This window comes from Patiria miniata, unplaced genomic scaffold, assembly GCF_015706575.1.
Source record: "Patiria miniata isolate m_02_andy unplaced genomic scaffold, ASM1570657v1 HiC_scaffold_25, whole genome shotgun sequence".
In the NCBI taxonomy this organism is placed as follows: Eukaryota; Metazoa; Echinodermata; class Asteroidea; order Valvatida; family Asterinidae; genus Patiria; species Patiria miniata.
The window spans coordinates 15,290,376-15,309,243 of NW_024037064.1; the positions used below are offsets into that span (position 1 = coordinate 15,290,376).

An 18,868-nucleotide genomic window follows, 5' to 3' on the forward strand; every position below is an offset into this window, starting at 1 on the left:
TCTTTTCTATATCTTTGGAGATAATTGACATATCGCGATAGAATCGCGATAGAATTGCGTGAACGCAGCTTGTGAAATATTGTCCAAGTACATAATATATATAAATGGACGCGGAACGCGCAAAATATGTGATCAACAAAAATCAAATAAGTGTTCAAAAACTCGCAAACGGTGATAGCTACATTCAATATAGCTCTATAGGTGCAGGCCACTAAATCGGTCCGAAATTGCCAACGCCGGCCAAATCACGATTCGCATGCCCTCATTGAGCATATTGTGGGCCATGAACTTGAGTGTTTGTTGGTGGAAGCCGTGCAGAGGACTGCGAGCTTGTATTTTTGTAAAATGTGGATGATGATTATGCACTAAAATGGCTCTATTTTTCACTGGGGCGTAGGCGACCATTTTAAAAAAGGGCAATGGGCTTCAGCACTGCTTTTAGGGGTCATCAGCTTTGGATGGAATTTTCTCCCAAAAGTTATTGTTCCCCCCCCCCCCCAACTTGAACCGAAAATGAGAGCACGAACGGTATATGGGAAAATTCAGGTTTTTTTTCTTATTTAAGGATCGAAATTGTTAGTTGTTTGTTGAAGATCTTGAGAGGAAATTACTTTTTTTGAGAAGTATATTATTTTGTTTACTTGAGAGATGATGAAATAAGCTTTCATTTGAGGTACGTGTTGAACACCTCATACACTTAAGAGTATTTTTTATGAATTTCTGAAGTAGGGTAATTTATCATTGGGGTCCATGAAAACTTATTTACTGGTGTGCAACCCTATGAACATGACGCAAGTACACCTTTTGGTCACGTGGTCAGTGTGGCAACTGCTTGGGATGTTTAGGGCAATACCTGGCGATCTTTTGATTTGTAATCAAAGTGTCACATAGATCTTCGGATTTTTTTTGTAGATTTTTGTTAACCACAAGCACTATTTCATACTTTGTAAATTTAACCCTAAAGGGGCCGGGTTATTTTAACCATCTCTCAGCCGGGGGATTCCGCCCCCCCCCCCCCCCCAGATCTCGGCTATCGAGTGACGAACATTTTTGAAACTCGGTTCATGCATACAGCAATTCTTCATGAACATACCCAAGAAATTTCATGACCAAATGTCAAAGTGTTTTGGAATCCTGGCTAATTACTTATTCATATGTATGAATGGTAATTCTGGTCTGTGTACACGAACGGTATATGGGAAAATTCAGGGTTTTTTTCTTATTTAAGGATCGAAATTGTTAGTTGTTTGTTGAAGATCTTGAGAGGAAATTACTTTTTTTTGAGAAGTATATTATTTTGTTTACTTGGTTCCTTTTCTTCTTTGTACCAGCTTAAAAACTAAATCGCGACTTTATCATTTTGAACCGGGAGATTTGTAGTGAGCCATTTCTCGCCGTTACATTGATAGTTTTCAATGGTGCTGCTTGCGTTTAGTCTGTTCGAAGCAGTGTTGAGTTTGCCTTTGTCAAATGTTTTCCTCTTTCATTTATTATGTGAAATAATTTATTGAAAATGAAATCTATAGTTTCAGTTCTTTTGAATTTTTGGTTTTTAACGTGAATTTTTGGTCGTCTATAGTTTTGCAACATTTTGCTTTAACTTTCTTATTTTTTTCTCTTGCTTTGCTATAGGCACATTTTTTGTGCTTGTTTGGATCATGGTTCACCTTATCCCGATTTTGATGAGCAATTTTTAGTGTTGTTTTAATGTAATTCCCTCTCTTTGATTGAATTCTTTTGAGAAGTTTCTTAGTCGTTTTCAACCTTGGTGTTGTGCAAGGATATACATTTGTTTGGCCTTGTTTTCTTAAGAAACTAGGTTGAAAGCTCATTTCAATGCTAGATTTGTAACGCTTTTTCTTGTACATTTTCATAGGTGTTAAAGATTTCCTTAATTATTTTACCTTGTGCTCCCATTGTTTTGGTTTCACACCGCTCAATGGCCTATGGCCTAGTGCAAATAGTTGGGAGCCTGTTCAGTTATTTTATGATGTGCTAATCCAAGAGTTGGGGGATTGTCTCCCGCTTCGTTTTTATCTTCGAAGTCGTTTATTGTCCCTGATAATTCATTACCTTTTTTTTCTAATATGTTTTCTCTTTTGTAACTTTACAGACTTCATTATATGCACCATTCTTAATTAATTTTTTTGGCCTTTGCTTTTTGTTTGTGTTTCTGGCTTAAGGTTGTACCTTTTTTTAGTCTTTACTTTTGATTGAAGAGTTTATTCTTTGGAGTTGGTTAATTGTCTTTGATTTTACGTTTATTGTATTATTATCAATTCTTTCGGTTCCTCTTTGTTGAAATATTTTTGTCGGTTTGGTCTCCTATCTCCATTAATTAAGTGTCCTCGACACTTTTCCCTTCCAAGATCCTGAGTTTAGTTAAATTTGGATAGTTAATCCCCATAGAGTCTGTTTAGTGCGAGTTCGCAATACTGTGTCAGTTTGACAGGTTACACGTGCTAAATGCGACCGGAAAACGGCTGCTACCCCCATTCCGCCTTAAAGTAAAAAGAATACACATCATGCATGCATTACACAAAATAGTTTTGAAGGACATTTTGGTCAGTCGTCCTTCAAACATCTCACATTTATGGAACAAGTTTTAAAATGTTATAGGAAAATGCGTGTTATACTCCTTTGAGATGACTTTGAAAAAAATAAACTTGGGGCTTGACTTGACTTTTTGAAAAAATGACTGGAGACTTTACTTGACTTGTAAAACAATGAATTGAGACTTGATTTGACTTGCTAAAATTTGTATTGGGACTCGACTCGACTTGGACAGAAATGATTTGGTTAAAACTCTGTAATTATTGAAACAAAGGCTATCTACGATCGAATTTAAAAACAATACAACGTAATCTTTAATACCCGTAATATTTTTTTAATTAATGGAGAGACGCTGCAATCTGTCAGCAGACTACAAACATGGGTGAATGCACTTTCGTTCTCTTAATATGAAACGTTTCTTGTACACGTGATTGTGATTTCCCGTCTTCAAAATTACCAAACCTTGTTAGCAAACTGGTTGAACACGAAGCATTTACAACGGCGCAAGTGATCTGTAATCAAACTAATCCATTGTCCTGTCAACTTCAGTCCATCTTGAAAGAGTTTACAGAAAACAGAGGCAGCCGTAATCTGAAAAGAAAACAGAGAGTGACCACCTGCAGATAATCCATGACAAGCTACATCAAAAAGTGCGCATGCGCATGTTGCTGTATGGAATTGCACGCACAAGACTTTAAGAAGTTTTTTTTATCCATATTGCCATCATCATTGTGTATCGTGCCCTCATCTAGAGTTCATCGGCTCCTACAAATGTCCTTTTTCTGCGAGTTTACATGTCTAAAATTTGCACCTTGACCAAACTGACAGGATTTCGGGTATGTTTTGTGCAGGAGTAATCACCTCCCCTGAGCCTATTTCTACTGTTTTTAGACATGTTACAGTGTCTGTTCCTTCATGGTTGCTTGCTATATGACCATGGTATGACTGAGTGGATCGATAAGTGACGAACTTCTTCTGTGCGGTGTGTTCCTCCATGCTCCATCCATCATTGTGCATGTTCCATCATACCCATGTTCTGAAAGTACGTTTCGCAATATTCTCTCGGTAAGTACCGTTTCAGGCACAATTGCAGAATACCCCGCCACTCGATCTATCCACCTCGTAGCCGGGAGTTTCACATTCAACATACATTGATGACTTTTTGTTTTTCTCCCATCCCCCCCCCACCGAGTTTTTATCCCGAATAGTTCAACACCACCTTTCTTTTTTAGCTTGAAGTTTGCAGTCGTTGATCGGTCAATGAGATTGTGTTAACACATTCGATCGTATTGTGTTGCCTGTGTGTGATTTGAGGCATGTCAGGCAGTACATAAATAATGCATTTTCTGAAGTTATAATGCATTTTCTGAAGGGGGAGTCAGGTTGGCGTAGCGGTACTTTCCTCGCCTTCCACCGCTGTGACCCGGGTTCGAATCCCGCCTGGGCCAATATGTGGATTGGGTTTTCAGTCCCTGCCTGATTCCGTGGGTTTTCCCCAGAATATTCTTCTGGGCTTTTCCTCCCACCTCTAAAACTGTAACTTCTTCTCATTGTCTTCTCTCCACAGGTTTCTTCAGGCTTGCGAGCTACAGTGCCTAGGGCGCTTTTGAGGAATCCTTGGTTTCATTACCAGAAATGATTAATAATAAAAATAATAATAATAATAATAATAATAATAATTATTTCATATTTTATGTTGCAGGGTTTGTAGCGCGTATTGATTTGTCAGGGTATATAATACGCATATAGTAAATATATGAAAAAGGTAATTGAATCGATTTCACAAGAAGGATGCGTATGTGATCATGATGTGATCAAGTTTCTTTTTGGCCATTGCTTTGTTATGGTTTGCATTTTTCATGTATTTCGTTATTAAATAACCCTGGAAAATGCATATTGTATGCGAAGACGGGCGTTAAAAAGTGAAGTCCACTAGAACTACAAACTGGGAACCAGTTTGTATTCGGCGGTTGCTTGCTCATTGTTGAAAACATTTTTTGTTATTGTGTATTCAATATCGGAATCTAAATCTTAAACTTCATTCACGCTTGCTTTCAATCTTCCCTGAAAAATATCGTGTCCACTATAAACCACAAAGTTGGACACGGATTATTCCATTCTGCCATAATTTTTTTGGTTGGTAATACGTTGAATGGTATACACTGAACGGGGGTCAGACAAGTCGACCGTTGAGACAACTCGACCGTTGAGACAACTCGACCGTATGTGCGATAAGTGGAAAGACAAGTCGACCGTTGAGACAAGTCGCCTCGCATGTTTTGGGCCTAGGTTTGGGGAAAGTACCGGGGATTTTGACGGCGGCTGGTCGCCGTTTGGGAGTAATGACATATGAAGGTTTTTTTTGCATTAAAAGAGCCGATATAGCGCAGCGTGATTGGCCGTGCACATCGTTCGTTTGTTCTGGGCCACGTGCGCGCATCCCCGATCAACGTGGCCGTACCGTGCACGGTGGCATCGTTTTTGCCGGGCCTGTGTGCCCACTTGCCGCACCGGTCGACGTGCCCGCGTGCCGAGCCCGGCCCGGTCCTCGCGGCCGGGCGGGGCGCACCGGCCCGACGCGACGGCCACCGGATCGGAGCGCCCTCTGTACATCGAGTATGCCCGCGCTGCGGCCAATTTGCACAAAAAACCTAGGTGGGTAAAACGAGGAACTCTCATTTTAAAAGGTCTTCCCGGGTGAATTTCCAAAAGAAAAAAAATCACAGGAGTTGTTGAGAATATAATACATTAATCCAGATTAAAATAAAAAGATTGTGACGATTTTTAATGTTGGTTCTGCAGCGCTAAAGATGCCCCCTCCTACGGCATCGGAGCCAGTACGTGTATACTGCACATACCGTGCAATAGGCCAATTTGCACAAAAAAACTAGGTGGGTAAAACGCGGAACTCTCATTTTAAAAGGTCTTCCCGGGTGAATTTCGGAAAGAAAAAAATCAGAGGAGTTGTTGAGAATATAATACATTAATCCAGATTAAAATTAAAAGATTGTGACGATTTTTAATGTTGGTTCTGCAGCGCTAAAGATGCCCCCTCCTACGGCATCGGAGCCAGTACGTGTATACTGCACATACCGTGCAATAGGCCAATTTGCACAAAAAACCTAGGTGGGTAAAACGCGGAACTCTCATTTTAAAAGGTCTTCCCGGGTGAATTTCCAAAGAAAAAAAATCACAGGAGTTGTTGAGAATATAATACATTAATCCAGATTAAAATTAAAAGATTGTGACGATTTTTAATGTTGGTTCTGCAGCGCTAAACATGCCCCCTTCTACGGCATCGGAGCCAGTACGTGTATACTGCACATACCGTGCAATAGGCCAATTTGCACAAAAAACCTAGGTGGGTAAAACGCGGAACTCTCATTTTAAAAGGTCTTCCCGGGTGAATTTCCGAAAGAAAAAAATCACAGTAGTTGTTGAGAATATAATACATTTATCCAGATTAAAATTAAAAGATTGTGACGATTTTTAATGTTGGTTCTGCAGCGCTAAACATGCCCCCTCCTACGGCATCGGAGCCAGTACGTGTGTACTGCACATACCGTGCAATAGGCCAATTTGCACAAAAAACCTAGGTGGGTAAAACGCGGAACTCTCATTTTAAAAGGTCTTCCCGGGTGAATTTCCAAAAGAAAAAAAATCACAGGAGTTGTTGAGAATATAGTACATTAATCCAGATTAAAATTAAAAGATTGTGACGATTTTTAATGTTGGTTCTGCGGCGCTAAACATGCCCCCTCCTACGGCATCGGAGCCAGTACGTGTATACTGCACATACCGTGCAATAGGCCAATTTGCACAAAAAACCTAGGTGGGTAAAACGCGGAACTCTCATTTTAAAAGGTCTTCCCGGGTGAATTTCGGAAAGAAAAAAATCAGAGGAGTTGTTGAGAATATAAAACATTAATCCAGATTAAAATTAAAAGATTGTGACGATTTTTAATGTTGGTTCTGCAGCGCTAAACATGCCCCCTCCTACGGCATCGGAGCCAGTACGTGTATACTGCACATACCGTGCAATAGGCCAATTTGCACAAAAAACCTAGGTGGGTAAAACGCGGAACTCTCATTTTAAAAGGTCTTCCCGGGTGAATTTCCAAAAGAAAAAAAATCACAGGAGTTGTTGAGAATATAATACATTAATCCAGATTAAAATTAAAAGATTGTGACGATTTTTAATGTTGGTTCTGCAGCGCTAAACATGCCCCCTCCTACGGCATCGGAGCCAGTACGTGTATACTGCACATACCGTGCAATAGGCCAATTTGCACAAAAAACCTAGGTGGGTAAAACGCGGAACTCTCATTTTAAAAGGTCTTCCCGGGTGAATTTCCGAAAGAAAAAAAATCACAGGAGTTGTTGAGAATATAATACATTAATCCAGATTAAAATTAAAAGATTGTGACGATTTTTAATGTTGGTTCTGCAGCGCTAAAGATGCCCCCTCCTACGGCATCGGAGCCAGTACGTGTATACTGCACATACCGTGCAATAGGCCAATTTGCACAAAAAAACCTAGGTGGGTAAAACGAGGAACTCTCATTTTAAAAGGTCTTCCCGGGTGAATTTCCAAAAGAAAAAAAATCACAGGAGTTGTTGAGAATATAATACATTAATCCAGATTAAAATTAAAAGATTGTGACGATTTTTAATGTTGGTTCTGCAGCGCTAAAGATGCCCCCTCCTACGGCATCGGAGCCAGTACGTGTATACTGCACATACCGTGCAATAGGCCAATTTGCACAAAAAACCTAGGTGGGTAAAACGAGGAACTCTCATTTTAAAAGGTCTTCCCGGGTGAATTTCCAAAAGAAAAAAATCACAGGAGTTGTTGAGAATATAATACATTAATCCAGATTAAAATAAAAAGATTGTGACGATTTTTAATGTTGGTTCTGCAGCGCTAAAGATGCCCCCTCCTACGGCATCGGAGCCAGTACGTGTATACTGCACATACCGTGCAATAGGCCAATTTGCACAAAAAACCTAGGTGGGTAAAACGCGGAACTCTCATTTTAAAAGGTCTTCCCGGGTGAATTTCGGAAAGAAAAAAATCACAGGAGTTGTTGAGAATATAATACATTAATCCAGATTAAAATTAAAAGATTGTGACGATTTTTAATGTTGGTTCTGCAGCGCTAAACATGCCCCCTCCTACGGCATCGGAGCCAGTACGTGTATACTGCACATACCGTGCAATAGGCCAATTTGCACAAAAAACCTAGGTGGGTAAAACGCGGAACTCTCATTTGAAAAGGTCTTCCCGGGTGAATTTCCGAAAGAAAAAAATCAGAGGAGTTGTTGAGAATATAATACATTAATCCAGATTAAAATTAAAAGATTGTGACGATTTTTAATGTTGGTTCTGCAGCGCTAAAGATGCCCCCTCCTACGGCATCGGAGCCAGTACGTGTATACTGCACATACCGTGCAATAGGCCAATTTGCACAAAAAACCTAGGTGGGTAAAACGAGGAACTCTCATTTTAAAAGGTCTTCCCGGGTGAATTTCCAAAAGAAAAAAATCACAGGAGTTGTTGAGAATATAATACATTAATCCAGATTAAAATAAAAAGATTGTGACGATTTTTAATGTTGGTTCTGCAGCGCTAAAGATGCCCCCTCCTACGGCATCGGAGCCAGTACGTGTATACTGCACATACCGTGCAATAGGCCAATTTGCACAAAAAACCTAGGTGGGTAAAACGCGGAACTCTCATTTTAAAAGGTCTTCCCGGGTGAATTTCGGAAAGAAAAAAATCAGAGGAGTTGTTGAGAATATAATACATTAATCCAGATTAAAATAAAAAGATTGTGACGATTTTTAATGTTGGTTCTGCAGCGCTAAAGATGCCCCCTCCTACGGCATCGGAGCCAGTACGTGTATACTGCACATACCGTGCAATAGGCCAATTTGCACAAAAAACCTAGGTGGGTAAAACGCGGAACTCTCATTTTAAAAGGTCTTCCCGGGTGAATTTCGGAAAGAAAAAAATCACAGGAGTTGTTGAGAATATAATACATTAATCCAGATTAAAATTAAAAGATTGTGACGATTTTTAATGTTGGTTCTGCAGCGCTAAACATGCCCCCTCCTACGGCATCGGAGCCAGTACGTGTATACTGCACATACCGTGCAATAGGCCAATTTGCACAAAAAACCTAGGTGGGTAAAACGCGGAACTCTCATTTGAAAAGGTCTTCCCGGGTGAATTTCCGAAAGAAAAAAATCAGAGGAGTTGTTGAGAATATAATACATTAATCCAGATTAAAATTAAAAGATTGTGACGATTTTTAATGTTGGTTCTGCAGCGCTAAAGATGCCCCCTCCTACGGCATCGGAGCCAGTACGTGTATACTGCACATACCGTGCAATAGGCCAATTTGCACAAAAAACCTAGGTGGGTAAAACGCGGAACTCTCATTTTAAAAGGTCTTCCAGGGTGAATTTCCAAAAGAAAAAAATCACAGGAGTTGTTGAGAATATAATACATTAATCCAGATTAAAATTAAAAGATTGTGACGATTTTTAATGTTGGTTCTGCAGCGCTAAAGATGCCCCCTCCTACGGCATCGGAGCCAGTACGTGTATACTGCACATACCGTGCAATAGGCCAATTTGCACAAAAAACCTAGGTGGGTAAAACGCGGAACTCTCATTTTAAAAGGTCTTCCCGGGTGAATTTCGGAAAGAAAAAAATCAGAGGAGTTGTTGAGAATATAATACATTAATCCAGATTAAAATTAAAAGATTGTGACGATTTTTAATGTTGGTTCTGCAGCGCTAAACATGCCCCCTCCTACGGCATGGGAGCCAGTACGTGTATACTGCACATACCGTGCAATAGGCCAATTTGCACAAAAAACCTAGGTGGGTAAAACGCGGAACTCTCATTTTAAAAGGTCTTCCCGGGTGAATTTCCAAAAGAAAAAAAATCACAGGAGTTGTTGAGAATATAATACATTAATCCAGATTAAAATTAAAAGATTGTGACGATTTTTAATGTTGGTTCTGCAGCGCTAAAGATGCCCCCTCCTACGGCATCGGAGCCAGTACGTGTATACTGCACATACCGTGCAATAGGCCAATTTGCACAAAAAAACTAGGTGGGTAAAACGCGGAACTCTCATTTTAAAAGGTCTTCCCGGGTGAATTTCGGAAAGAAAAAAATCAGAGGAGTTGTTGAGAATATAATACATTAATCCAGATTAAAATTAAAAGATTGTGACGATTTTTAATGTTGGTTCTGCAGCGCTAAACATGCCCCCTCCTACGGCATCGGAGCCAGTACGTGTATACTGCACATACCGTGCAATAGGCCAATTTGCACAAAAAAACTAGGTGGGTAAAACGCGGAACTCTCATTTTAAAAGGTCTTCCCGGGTGAATTTCGGAAAGAAAAAAATCAGAGGAGTTGTTGAGAATATAATACATTAATCCAGATTAAAATTAAAAGATTGTGACGATTTTTAATGTTGGTTCTGCAGCGCTAAACATGCCCCCTCCTACGGCATCGGAGCCAGTACGTGTATACTGCACATACCGTGCAATAGGCCAGGTTGCACAAAAAACCTAGGTGGGTAAAACGCGGAACTCTCATTTTAAAAGGTCTTCCCGGGTGAATTTCCAAAAGAAAAAAAATCACAGGAGTTGTTGAGAATATAATACATTAATCCAGATTAAAATTAAAAGATTGTGACGATTTTTAATGTTGGTTCTGCAGCGCTAAAGATGCCCCCTCCTACGGCATCGGAGCCAGTACGTGTATACTGCACATACCGTGCAATAGGCCAATTTGCACAAAAAACCTAGGTGGGTAAAACGCGGAACTCTCATTTTAAAAGGTCTTCCCGGGTGATTTTCCAAAAGAAAAAAAATCACAGGAGTTGTTGAGAATATAATACATTAATCCAGATTAAAATTAAAAGATTGTGACGATTTTTAATGTTGGTTCTGCAGCGCTAAACATGCCCACTTCTACGGCATCGGAGCCAGTACGTGTATACTGCACATACCGTGCAATAGGCCAATTTGCACAAAAAACCTAGGTGGGTAAAACGCGGAACTCTCATTTTAAAAGGTCTTCCCGGGTGAATTTCCGAAAGAAAAAAATCACAGGAGTTGTTGAGAATATAATACATTTATCCAGATTAAAATTAAAAGATTGTGACGATTTTTAATGTTGGTTCTGCAGCGCTAAACATGCCCCCTCCTACGGCATCGGAGCCAGTACGTGTGTACTGCACATACCGTGCAATAGGCCAATTTGCACAAAAAACCTAGGTGGGTAAAACGCGGAACTCTCATTTTAAAAGGTCTTCCCGGGTGAATTTCCAAAAGAAAAAAAATCACAGGAGTTGTTGAGAAGATAGTACATTAATCCAGATTAAAATTAAAAGATTGTGACGATTTTTAATGTTGGTTCTGCAGCGCTAAACATGCCCCCTCCTACGGCATCGGAGCCAGTACGTGTATACTGCACATACCGTGCAATAGGCCAATTTGCACAAAAAACCTAGGTGGGTAAAACGCGGAACTCTCATTTTAAAAGGTCTTCCCGGGTGAATTTCGGAAAGAAAAAAATCAGAGGAGTTGTTGAGAATATAATACATTAATCCAGATTAAAATTAAAAGATTGTGACGATTTTTAATGTTGGTTCTGCAGCGCTAAACATGCCCCCTCCTACGGCATCGGAGCCAGTACGTGTATACTGCACATACCGTGCAATAGGCCAATTTGCACAAAAAACCTAGGTGGGTAAAACGCGGAACTCTCATTTTAAAAGGTCTTCCCGGGTGAATTTCGGAAAGAAAAAAATCAGAGGAGTTGTTGAGAATATAATACATTAATCCAGATTAAAATTAAAAGATTGTGACGATTTTTAATGTTGGTTCTGCAGCGCTAAACATGCCCCCTCCTACGGCATCGGAGCCAGTACGTGTATACTGCACATACCGTGCAATAGGCCAATTTGCACAAAAAAACTAGGTGGGTAAAACGCGGAACTCTCATTTTAAAAGGTCTTCCCGGGTGAATTTCGGAAAGAAAAAAATCAGAGGAGTTGTTGAGAATATAATACATTAATCCAGATTAAAATTAAAAGATTGTGACGATTTTTAATGTTGGTTCTGCAGCGCTAAACATGCCCCCTCCTACGGCATCGGAGCCAGTACGTGTATACTGCACATACCGTGCAATAGGCCAATTTGCACAAAAAAACTAGGTGGGTAAAACGCGGAACTCTCATTTTAAAAGGTCTTCCCGGGTGAATTTCGGAAAGAAAAAAATCAGAGGAGTTGTTGAGAATATAATACATTAATCCAGATTAAAATTAAAAGATTGTGACGATTTTTAATGTTGGTTCTGCAGCGCTAAACATGCCCCCTCCTACGGCATCGGAGCCAGTACGTGTATACTGCACATACCGTGCAATAGGCCAGGTTGCACAAAAAACCTAGGTGGGTAAAACGCGGAACTCTCATTTTAAAAGGTCTTCCCGGGTGAATTTCCAAAAGAAAAAAAATCACAGGAGTTGTTGAGAATATAATACATTAATCCAGATTAAAATTAAAAGATTGTGACGATTTTTAATGTTGGTTCTGCAGCGCTAAAGATGCCCCCTCCTACGGCATCGGAGCCAGTACGTGTATACTGCACATACCGTGCAATAGGCCAATTTGCACAAAAAACCTAGGTGGGTAAAACGCGGAACTCTCATTTTAAAAGGTCTTCCCGGGTGAATTTCCAAAAGAAAAAAAATCACAGGAGTTGTTGAGAAGATAGTACATTAATCCAGATTAAAATTAAAAGATTGTGACGATTTTTAATGTTGGTTCTGCAGCGCTAAACATGCCCCCTCCTACGGCATCGGAGCCAGTACGTGTATACTGCACATACCGTGCAATAGGCCAATTTGCACAAAAAACCTAGGTGGGTAAAACGCGGAACTCTCATTTTAAAAGGTCTTCCCGGGTGAATTTCGGAAAGAAAAAAATCACAGGAGTTGTTGAGAATATAATACATTAATCCAGATTAAAATTAAAAGATTGTGACGATTTTTAATGTTGGTTCTGCAGCGCTAAACATGCCCCCTCCTACGGCATCGGAGCCAGTACGTGTATACTGCACATACCGTGCAATAGGCCAATTTGCACAAAAAACCTAGGTGGGTAAAACGCGGAACTCTCATTTTAAAAGGTCTTCCCGGGTGAATTTCGGAAAGAAAAAAATCAGAGGAGTTGTTGAGAATATAATACATTTATCCAGATTAAAATTAAAACATTGTGACGATTTTTAATGTTGGTTCTGCAGCGATAAAGATGCCCCCTCCTACGGCATCGGAGCCAGTACGCGTATTCTGCACATACCGTGCAATAGGCCAATTTGCACAAAAAAACCTAGGTGGGTAAAACGCGGAACTCTCATTTTAAAAGGTCTTCCCGGGTGAATTTCGGAAAGAAAAAAATCACAGGAGTTGTTGAGAATATAATACATTTATCCAGATTAAAATTAAAAGATTGTGACGATTTTTAATGTTGGTTCTGCAGCGCTAAACATGCCCCCTCCTACGGCATCGGAGCCAGTACGCGTATACTGCACATACCGTGCAATAGGCCAATTTGCACAAAAAACCTAGGTGGGTAAAACGCGGAACTCTCATTTTAAAAGGTCTTCCCGGGTGAATTTTGGAAAGAAAAAAATCACAGGAGTTGTTGAGAATATAATACATTTATCCAGATTAAAATTAAAAGATTGTGACGATTTTTAATGTTGGTTCTGCAGCGATAAAGATGCCCCCTCCTACGGCATCGGAGCCAGTACGCGTATACTGCACATACCGTGCAATAGGCAATTTGCATAAAAAAACCTAGGTGGGTAAAACGCGGAACTCTCATTTTAAAAGGTCTTCCCGGGTGAATTTGGGAAAGTAAAAAATCACAGGAGTTGTTGAGAATATAATACATTTATCCAGATTAAAATTAAAACATTGTGACGATTTTTAATGTTGGTTCTGCAGCGATAAAGATGCCCCCTCCTACGGCATCGTAGCCAGTACGCTTATGCTGCACATACCGTGCATAGGCCTATTTGCACAAAAAAAAAAACCTAGGTGGGTAAAACGCGGAACTCTCATTTTAAAAGGGCTTCCCGGGTGAATTTCCGAAAGATAAAAATCACAGGAGTTGTTGAGAATATAATACACTTATCCAGATGAAAATTAAAACATTCTGATGATTTTTAATTTTGATTCTGCCTGTGTAAAACGCGAAATATTAATACAGAGGGCCTTTCCATGAACTTGTGGAGGATGTAAGACACTTGTCGACATTGCAAATAAAACATTACGATCATTCCATAATGTTACTTCGGCAGAATTCGTTCTGCAGCGGTACATTATCCCCCTATCAACTGTTTAAAACACGTGCTTCACAGAGCACTGAGTCAAAGCTGCACCCTTGGCTTGTAAACGGCATGTATCCCTGTACAGCATGTGTTCTGCACTGTTCTGCAAATACTACACACAATTATTATACGACGGCACAAACAGGTGGGAAATCTTTTATTTTCAATTTATTTAAGGGCAGAATGTGACGATTTTGGGACTTAATAATGAGATTGGTCGCTTGCTGTACTTTTGAAGCCAGTATTTCATCTTAATTTAGTGTTTCATTAACAATTCTGCAGAGTTCCGCAGAGTTCTGCACGTTCTGCAAGTTCCGCAAAATACCCACACCCTACAATACACGTACATGTACCTTCAGTTTGTTTACAATTTCGGTACAAAATGTGTCGAAAGAAATGCCTTAAATTCTCACCCCGACATCTTCAAATCTTTCCTTAAACGACTCCAAAAGCAGCTATACAGCACTTCACTTCAGTTGGTGGGCTGTTCAGATATGGGCCTTCAGATTTTAGCTCGCAAAAGATGGTTTTTTGATGTGAATTTGGCTCACATCCTGCAACGGCATGGTCCGAAGAAAAAGGAACAGGACGTGTCAATCCTGCACATAGGCCACTTACTTCCGGAAAAGCCCGAAGAAGTCCGAAGCACTAAAACCCAGATTTACTTTAGTAAAATATCATATTTCAGGAGTGATCTAATATTATGAGAAAACTATAAATGTATTTTGCTAACTTATACATGCCCAATAAAATAGTAAGAATAAAGTTTGAGAAATTATAAGAACGTTTTTGTTGTAACTATGTAGTTGCCGAACGCACTTAGCAACCACGAGTCAGTGACGTCATCATGCTTATGGCGCGTACGTAACTTCTTAAAGGGGAATTCCCAGATCCCTACAGAAATAAAATACCAGTGGTTCAATTTTTCATGCTAAAAGTCGGATGAACAACTGCTCTCCACACTTGCATGGGATGGATGGATAAAGCCAATTTTCTTTGAGCTTTACTTTTGTCCTTGAGTTTGAGTAGTTTTATGTTGACCAACTCTTCTGTGGTACTGCAACCCTCAAAATGTATGCCAAGGCAGGAATTCTCCCACCTGATTTTCATTGCTGGCACTAACCCGGGTAGAGGGACACGTCAAGTTTGCATCTACTGTACTTACAAAGTTCGACTTGAACTTCTTTCGTGGTGGTGTTGTCCCATTCTCAGATGAGGTGGATGGACCAGGGCTACAGGTACTTGTCAATCCCTCTGAGAGGTTAGAAACTGTTGATCCTCTTGGACTACTGTGAACAGGTGTGGTACAGGGCATCGGTGGAAGCTACAGAGTAAGTAGAAACAAAGAGGAGAATAGGACCGAGTTGCAGTGTAAACTGTTTTTCTCATGGAATTTATTAGGGAGGGGCATTCAGTACAATATGGTATGAATTATTATCCGTAACCAGAACGTCATCGACGTAGCGCTCATCCGGCATCCAGACAGAATCAAAATCGGTCAAGAAATGACGAAGAAGAAGCATTTTGAAATTGTTGACGGACGGCGGACGGACGAACGGTCTAGCCAGACGGAATTGTGGGGTGATAGCATTGTGTTCCCATTATCCCTTTTTCTAAAGATTCTCTTCTGGGGTGATGTTTTTCTATTGTGAAAATAGTGGGGTGATGTGTCCTGAAAGGAACATCACCCCAGAAGGGGGGGTATGGTCAGAACGCACAGACGTCCGGATGTCCGGACGGACAACACATCACGGCATAAGCTCATCAGGCCGAAATCTGCCGGATGAGCTAAAAATGAATGAATGCACAACATGTACACTTGAATGAAGAACATTATGATTTACTCACTTGTATCATTATGTGCTCACTGTTGGTCAATAATTAGTGGATCCTGTGTCTCAAGACGATGTGTGACTCCTCCCTCTGGTCATATGATTTAGCTGCATGGTAGGGCTGATAATCAAGCAGATCTTCCACACGAACAGCGCTCCATACTACTTCTATTTCCCGTTGTTGTACTACGTAGGAATGTGTGTGACGATCAAACCGCACAATGTCAAACGGCTCAGTGACCAGTTTAATACCAGCGTCCATACAAAGGACATACACAATCCTCTGAAAAATGGGTTCAAGCTCGTCTGTTTTACCAGTTACAACTACCATATTCCTCTGATATCTCTTTCCATGCACAACACACCATTTGGCAACATAGACTTCATCTAATAGGTGGACATCAAGTAAAGCTTCCAACACCCTGGCATTTGCTAAAGAAGCCACAAGGGTAGACGATCCTGGCCCAACCTCTTTATCTCTATCGACAAGGTCCTTTGCACCAATCATATTGTAACAAAAGTACATTTGATGTCTGTAGCTGAGTGTCTTCAAAATATTCCTGAAATTACACACTATATGGCCCAAACGTTTGAAGAAACTATGCCTTGCTTCGAATCGCATTGTCCAGAAGCGTACAAGTGGCCCAATCATACGGATTTGACGGGGGTAGTGCGTCATGAAGTGGTGTTTTGGCTTCAGATGGCGCAATGGGTACAATTTCAAGAAGTGTTCATGGTGGTCTTTGATCACATGCTTTAGAAACAGCGTCTCGTCTACAGTTATTTCATATGAAAATATGATGTCCATACAATCTAATAATAACAGTAGCAGCTCATAGTACTTATTATCCTCTGGTACTTTGTCGCCAATAAGAAGAGGAAGATGACGGACCAGACACCACATCTGAGAAGCTGTTTGATGGGTAGGGCCATCAGGGTTTTGTAGTTTGGTAGCAGAAATTACAGAGGGCTTATTCTTAGCATCTCCAATTCCATAATCAAAGCTTGTGATCCTGCTGTTCAATAAATCCAAAGTGAAAAAACCGTCATGAATCAAGGTTTCAAGGACCAGATGAATTTCCAAACTGCACACACCTTCCAACATATCATGCATTATGTCAGGTGCGAAATTGTTTGTGACATGGAAATTATGGACATCATTTAGAAGACACGTTGTTTTTACGCCAGTCGTTGATGGATCATTGATGCCCACATCAACTTCATAGTCCCATTGCCTTCTGATTAAGTTTGGGTTCTCAGTGGCTGCATACTGCATGTCATTTCTGTGCATCTTGCATTGCCTGCAAAAATGATTGCCAACAAAACTTTCCACGAATTCAAAAAGACCATTGAGGCCGAGATTGTCACCTGCTACCTGAGCAATACTCACTTTAACAATTCCATTATACACATCCGTGTTTATGTCTAAACCATTTGTCTCCAGGACTTTGATGTCATCTACCAGATGTCTCAAAATGACATCGTAGCCATAAATCTTCACATCTCCTGCGGTGTACATGGCAACGAGAAAACAATTACACAATGATGAACGGTACTTGGGGGGTATGTTCAATATTGTGCAGTAGACCACTCCTATCTTATGGAGACCTGCCTTAGATCCAAGAGGATTGGCAACCTCACACTCGTCAACATACAAGAGAAGCTGAATATTGTGAGGATTTGAAAAGAAATTGTGTTCTTGACAATATTGACCATCATGGAAATCCCTTAAGATCCCATCATTGCTACACTGATACTGCAGCACAGTAGACATGAAGTTCTTACTCTCGAGGATGCATTTCAGAAGTTGCTGTATTGGTACATATTGAAAAGTAATATGTTTGGCCAGTTGCTCCACATGACCAGTGATTGCATTGTGGCGTGGGAAATAACCCAAAGCAATTGGCAATTCCATTGGCCTAATGAAGAAATCAGAACTGTCAAAATATCTCTCCTGTTTGATAGGAAGTTCGCTGTTCTTTCCTTCAAACCACTAACAATATCCATAAACAAAGTTGAAGACTCTGCAACCACCATATTTATAGTAGACTGTACGATACTACTGGACGCTTTCATTCTTGCAATACTGACTGCCACCATTTCAGTAATTTTTTCCACACTAAAATCATCCCACAAGTCATCATCCCTAGCAGCATCACCATCTCTAGCAACATCACCAGCATCGCCTTCCTCATCTGAGTTGTCACCAACTAACTCTTCGGCAGGTTCTCCATTTTCATCATCCGATCCTTCATTATCACTGCCAACTTCATTATGGCTTTTCTCAATATATCTCTTTAGTGCATATGTATACCTAAAAGTACGCATACATCCATCTTGAGAGCATGTGATTGCACATGTGAACATATTTCCAAGAATAAGTGCATGTGTTTTTTTAAGATGTGACAGAAGTCGACTAGCATTTCCATGAACGAGATGGTCACACTTTGGACAGATATAGCCCATCCTCGAAAGCTATCTGTAGAGGCCAGAGATACAGTATGAGAAACTCAATAAGTTACCCTACAGTTATGTACATGTACCTGGTCATCTTTGAGCTTGTTCAGGTTTGCCAAAATCTTCATTCTTGGCCCCACAGGTTTAACCAATTCCTTCACAGTCTCAGCATCAAGCAGAAGAAAGGCCTCTTTGTCAATGAAATTTTCTGTAGAATATAGAATGTATTTAATAAAATTAATTCCAATTACATTGATTGTGCAATAATAAGCCATCAATCTGCATCATATTGCGGTGGCCAAACTTTTTTGATTGTACATGTACCATTGTATGTATATTACCAGGGTGATAAGCGACATTTGCCAGAAAAGCGCTGGATTCGTAAACATAAACCCCAGAAAATACTACATGGCAATTTTCTTAACTTTTCTATGTTTTTTGTAATTTTTTTCATTGCCCAGTATTAATTTTTGAGTACAGCAAAGCTGATGATCGCCCATGCTCCAATAAATGCCCATCCCCCTACATTTACATTGTATTTTGAAAATATTTATTTTATGTTAATTCTTGCTCTAAAAATAAACGCCATGTTGCCAACCCC

General features: G+C 40.2%; 1 long non-coding RNA gene across 1 annotated transcript; it reads left to right on the forward strand.

The window, feature by feature from the left end:
* Nucleotides 1-14,031: 14,031 nt before the first annotated feature.
* On the forward strand, nucleotides 14,032-14,311 carry LOC119733380. The gene is made up of 2 exons (XR_005271802.1): nucleotides 14,032-14,123; nucleotides 14,261-14,311. It is a non-coding gene; the product is annotated as an uncharacterized LOC119733380 (long non-coding RNA).
* Nucleotides 14,312-18,868: the final 4,557 nt, after the last annotated feature.